Genomic DNA, 6,073 nt, shown 5'->3' with positions numbered 1-6,073 from the left:
GCAGACCTCTCCTGACCCACCGGCTGCTCCCCTCAGCAGTGTATTTTGTCACTCTGTCTGTTCTGTTCCCCCACTCTGTCTGTAGTGAATCTTCTCACCCACCACACTGCTGGCCTGTAACCCAGTTCTGTAAGTATAAATAAATAAATCTTTTAAAAAAAAATGTAGAAGAATGCTTTAAAACAATGTATTGGCAGGGTTGAAATGTAAACAAGCAGGAACATAGAAATTCAAATCAATACTTCATTGCTGAATATATACAATTCACAGGTATTGGTTCTTGTCTTTAAGCATCTACAACTTAAGTGGGAAAATACACTGAATTAAAATAGTTGCATCTAAGAATACTTATATCACTTCAAATAAACTGGCATGTCCTTAGAAAACTTTAACAGTTGTAAGTCCCTTATTAATACAAAAAATAAAAACTGATACTTGAAGTTAGTACTATAATATACAAAAAGTTTCCCTGGTCACTAGAGTTACATTTTAAAAATGTTGAAATATCAAAAAATGTTGATGTGTTTCCACCAATTTAAAAATTACATAAGAGATGAAAGGGGGTAAAGACCAAAATAAATGCCTCTAATTTCACAAAGAGAAGATGAACCAAAAATAATAATGAATGCCAGAGTGCTTACATATTTAAGGAAGAATTTTTACAGATCAATAGATTGACAGTATGTTGAGATCCAGTTCTTCCAACAAATTAAAATGACAGTGAAAGTAAAGAAGGTGCAAACATATTAAGGGCAAAGCATGAAAGGCATCACTAGCAGATAAAAAGAATTCAACATTTTACAGAAACAGAAATGAGGATGAGGAATCAAAATAATTCAGCAGAATTGAGAAAAGTACTCTCAATAAAATACTTATACACAGCTACCAATGAGAAAGCAGTCAATTCTCACTGCTTAGTCACACACATAACCACATTCAGGTTTAAGTCCCGGTACCCTGAACTGCAGACACTGGGGAAAATCACAAGACTAAAAACAGAGAACTTTTTTAAAACCCGAGAATACAGATGAGATAAGGAAGGCTTTCTTCGTCTACTCCAACACAGGCAAGAAAAGAGAATGACAGCAGGTCTAGCAAAAAATCAACCAAGGCCCTCCCTGGTGGTGGCGCAGCGGGTTAAGACACAGTACTGAGAATCTAAAGCATTTCTACATGAGTTCGATTCCCACCTGCCCGGAAGGTGACCACATGGCGTGGCACACCTCTCCTGACCCGCCCGCTGCTCCCCTCAGTAGTGTACTTCATCGATCTGCCTGTTCTGCTCCCCACTCTGTCTCTGGTGAAGCCTCTCGCCACCCCTGAACCTCTGTCTGTACCCCAGTTCTGTATGCACAAATAAATCTTAAAAAAATATAAATAAATAAATAAAAATAAGCAAAAAAGGCAATCATTAACTCCGGGGAAAACAAAAACGTGTATGAAAGCTTTATCCTCAGATAAAATTTCATAAAAATTTACAACCATCACATCAAAGACACCATTCAAAAAGTAAAAAGACAAATCACAATCACTTTCTGGGAGAATATATCTGCAAAAGTCTGACAGAGGCCTCATATCCTGAATACATAAAAACCTTCAATAAATCAGTAAGAAAATGACAGGTTTCTCTAATAAAACCACAGGCAAAAGACTTACACACTTAAAAAGCAAAAAATATAAAAATTACCAATAAGTATATGAAAATAGGCTCATTAAGGAAATGGCAGTATGAACATAAAAAGACAAAAAATAGGAGAAGTATGAGGGATGGTGGGAATCTAATCTGACAGAAAAGTTCTATAACTTGCTCTGACTAGATAAACACATACATAAAAGTTTATAAGGTTGAATACTTATGATGTATATATGTAATTCAATGAAATGTATCTTTAATATTTTAAAATATGACCCCTAGTGATAACAATCTTTGTTATATGATTAGGCAATGTGGAAGTAGAGGGAGAAATATAAAATGCTAAATCTTTGCCTATCTTCACCAAATAAGAAAGAGTAGATCAAGAATTAGCTATATAAGCATGGTTTTGAGATATTTTATGGCTGTACGCTGCCTCTGGAAAACAAGACTGAAGTTTCAGGAGAGGGTGGTGAGGTACCTGCTATTTTTATTAGTAAAAGTCTTTTACTAATACTTGATTTTTTCAACTATTCATAGATTAATTTTATGGGAAATTTTCAACGTAATCACACCTATGTGATTACTTATATAAACACAGGCTGGAGAAGGTATCTTAACTATGAAATGAAAAAATGACAGTGGACAACTTTCATTTTGCCAAACCATCATCCATTTCCCCTTCTGTTCTGATACTTTTTTCCTTCACCATCAGTCCATATGGCCCACAGGGAATTTTTCCATCCCACTTCAATAGAAGCTTGTGACTCAGCCCAATCCAATTCATCTTCCTGGCCTTTGGCCAGAGAGATATTTTCTTCCAGGGATAGGCACAAGGCCCAACTTGGGCCAAAGAGGACTATCCTGAGGATGTCTCCATAAATGTTTAAGGAAAGACATCTCTTGCTTAAATTTGCTGGCAACCATCTTACCACCAAGAAAGAACCTGTCTACAATGGGGTTAAGAGAGTGGAAGCAGAGGTGGGAGATGGGAAGAAGGCCCTGACAGCTGTGTTTGAGCTCCTGGTTCCATACAGGCTGAAGTAGTGCACCCTGCCCTTTCTTTACCTAATTATAAAAGGCAGCATCTTGTAATGGCAAGCACTATATTCAAACTTCAGCTTCACACCTGCTATGTAACATTGGACATAGCACATTATCTCTTCCTCATATATAAAATGGGAATAGGGCCCTCCCTGATGGAGAAGCGGGCTAAGGTGAAGCAGGTTAAAATGCAGCAGGTTAAAATGCAGGCGAGCTGCAGCCACTTCAGTGTGAGTTCTATCCCTGGCCCTAGAGGTGATCCACATGGCACAGCAGACCTCTCCTTCCTCACCTGCTGACCTTGTAAAATCAAGTGAGTTAATAAAATGCATACATACATATACTGAAATATGTCTATGTATGTCTAGTACAGGAACATTTACTTATTCATGTATAAAAATCTCCTTCAAATTTACATTGCATAAGCCATACTTTTATTTTTAGCAGTTAAATTCTTCTTTTCCTTAAGTTAGTTTGAATTAAGTTGTCTAAATCTTATAATGACAGGATCTGACTAATTTAATGCCCAAAAGTCATACAAAAACAGAAAAAGAAAATACACATAAAACATATGTATAGTATAAACAAACATTCTCTTGTAGGAAAAAATATTTAAAAATTAAACAGGAAAGAGAGAGTGTTGGCAGTTTTTAGGATTGCCAATGTTTTTGTCCTTACAAATAGCAAGGTAGAAAAGCTACACAAATTAGGCAATAATGTAAACAAAATTTACAAATGAAAATATAAGAATATAAAAACATTGGTTTAAAAATCAAACAAATGTAATAGGGACTAATTTTTCCCAATGATATAGCTAGAGACTGTTCTAAATTGTATAATCTAGTCTTGGTGTCTTGTATTCTCCTGGCAAGAACATAAATTTATGTAACTTTTCTAAAAAGCATCTAGCTCTAATGAAAATAAGCACACTTTTAGATAAATTCTTAGAACTGATGTAAGTAAATACTTAAAGGTATGTGCAAGTTTTTTCCCTACAAGTTTTTTCACTGGTATACATTTATATACAAACGTTGGAAAACAAATGTCCAAAAATAGAGGATCCATATATTCCAATATTGTTTAATCTTTCAAATGCTGATGGAAAATATGTACATGTATTGAGCAATGTTCATAATTGTTAAAGGAAAACAGGTTACAGAATCATTTAGTATGAGCCTATTTTAGTCATATATTCTACATATATACATATGAAAAGGGATCTACTTGGATATACATCAAATGAGAGTGAAATCTGTAGGTGGTAGAATTATGAGTATACTAATTTGCTGCTGATTTTCTTTTAAGAAATATATCTCTACATGTATATATAAAGAAATGGCTACAAATATCTATCATCAATAAACCTTTATGGACTTTCAATAAAGAAAAAATTATTCTAAATTCATAAAAAGCCACTCATCTCTAAGAGTAGTTCCATGCATTTGGAGCCAAAATGCATGCAAACTGTTAGTTGGAGCCACAGATGATAAGAAAGTTAAGGGGATGGGTTCTCTGATGAGAAATATGACTTAAAACAAGGAGCTCAAGAACACTGGCAACTTAAAGTACTGTGATGAAACATTTTGCACAGGAGAAGAGACTGAAGAGGCAAATAGAAGTCATCACTGAAGGGGATGTCTACCTAAGCAACCAACTGTGCTTCACAATCTCCAGCAACTTTTGTTTGTGTTTGAAAGGGCTTTCTTTCCTACATGCCCACAGGCCTGTTTTCCTTCCAGCTGCAGGGGCTAAGGAATATGTCACAACTTAACCAGAGACAAAATCTATATTCTCACTATCATGGTTTCTTAACCCTATGAACTAGGCACAACAGGCATTTTTCACCAGCAACTTTCCCCAGGGAAGAAGAGGGGACCCTGGAAGTTGGGTACAAGGCTCTCTTCCACAACTGCATCATGATGCACACTCAACCTTCATAGTGGAAAAGTGAATTCTCAACAATTTACAAGGGTTGAGTGCTGTGTAATACAAGTTACATTTTCTTTTCATTTATTTGTTGGCATATTAGCAGCTGGTGACCTAGATTAGGAAATAATTTCATACATGAAAAGCTAGGCTATATCACTAAATGATTTCACAGAAAGTAGATTCAATGAAAGCTTTAGACCAAAGATGCCAATAATTACTCAAAGGTAGGAAGGGATGGGGGGGGGGGTAACTACAGTGGAGTAAAATAAAATATGGGAAAATGATGACAAAACCTCCACCAGGTCCCAGCAGACCCTAGCTACTTTCTGGACAAGTAACCAGGGTCTGGAAGAGGGCAGGTAGCCATACTAATTCAACTGTGAAGGAGAAGGAGCAGGCGGAGGATCACTTTAGTTCAGGATGAGCCTAGGTAGATATTAAAAGAAATACAATCCTCTTACTGCATAGAGAGTGGGCCTGTGTGGAGGGAGGGACTAGAGAGGCAGAGAAGGATCCTCTGGACCTGGAGACAAGAGAAAGGGTCATTCAGTAGGCCCCCAGGCCTAGCGCTTGAGGTGAGCAAGAACCAGGGATAGCCTGAGCTTGGGGGCTGAAGAGGGAAATTCAATGTCATAGTAAACAACTCAGCAAATATGACTTCCAGTAAAACAGGAAAAACCCTAAGCACCTAGTATGCCAGGGATGGACAATCTGCCACGCGAAATAACAGAGTTCCACTGATACAAGACATATTACCCGGTGGTCATTTTCTGGTACAACCCTCAACCGACTATATGAATGTCCTTTGCTGGGAACACATATGAAGAACTCAGTGCTGGCAAGGTCCCGGTGAGGACCAGTGCTGGTCGGGGAAGCCAGACAAACCCAGTGCCTGGTACAACACCTCTCCAAATGCTAGCGGCTGGGCTTTCTATGGACTGGACGTTTGTTCACCATTCTGGGTGAGAAAAATTGATCACTGAAGCCACTTTACTAAAAGGCTTGTAAAACAGCAGGAAACCGAAGCCCAAGCCATAAATTAAGAAAATGTTTTAAAATTCACTAAAAAATTCCCTCCTTTGTGCAAAAATGTGCAAAGAAAAACTGTTAGGCTCAGGTCATACATATTTTTGACCTTCCAGAGAAGGACACTGGCGTCAAAAGGGAGAGAGGGAGCGAGAAAATGAACATGATAAAGTGTGTATCTGTTTTGAACTCTAGGATTCACTCCACAGCCCTGTGTTAAAGTATTCGGGTCTTTCCGATCGGCCCTACACATTCAGAGGTTTTGGGGGTGGCTTCTGCGCTGAGCTGGTCATTTCCGCGGCAGTCAATGACCCACGAAATTCCCCCCCGAGGAAAGACGGCTGCCGCAATCTCCCGCCCGGACCTGCGGGCCGCATCCTACCAGCCCCCAGCCGGCGAACAGGCAGCGGGCGCCCGAAGGAAGATGCTCTCGGCTCGGGG

The 6,073-nt window shown here is 38.4% G+C and overlaps 1 protein-coding gene across 1 annotated transcript in view; it reads right to left on the bottom strand.

Moving 5' to 3' along the window:
* Positions 1 to 6,073, bottom strand: part of LOC101619122 (amphiphysin) — a 187,549-nt gene that overhangs the window by 180,942 nt on the left and 534 nt on the right. The gene's annotated exons all lie outside the window — the stretch shown is intronic.

The sequence above is a fragment of the Condylura cristata genome, unplaced genomic scaffold (assembly GCF_000260355.1).
Source record: "Condylura cristata isolate star-nosed mole 26May11 unplaced genomic scaffold, ConCri1.0 scaffold00005, whole genome shotgun sequence".
Classification (NCBI taxonomy): Eukaryota; Metazoa; Chordata; class Mammalia; order Eulipotyphla; family Talpidae; genus Condylura; species Condylura cristata.
This window is presented reverse-complemented; position numbering and strand designations above follow the sequence as displayed.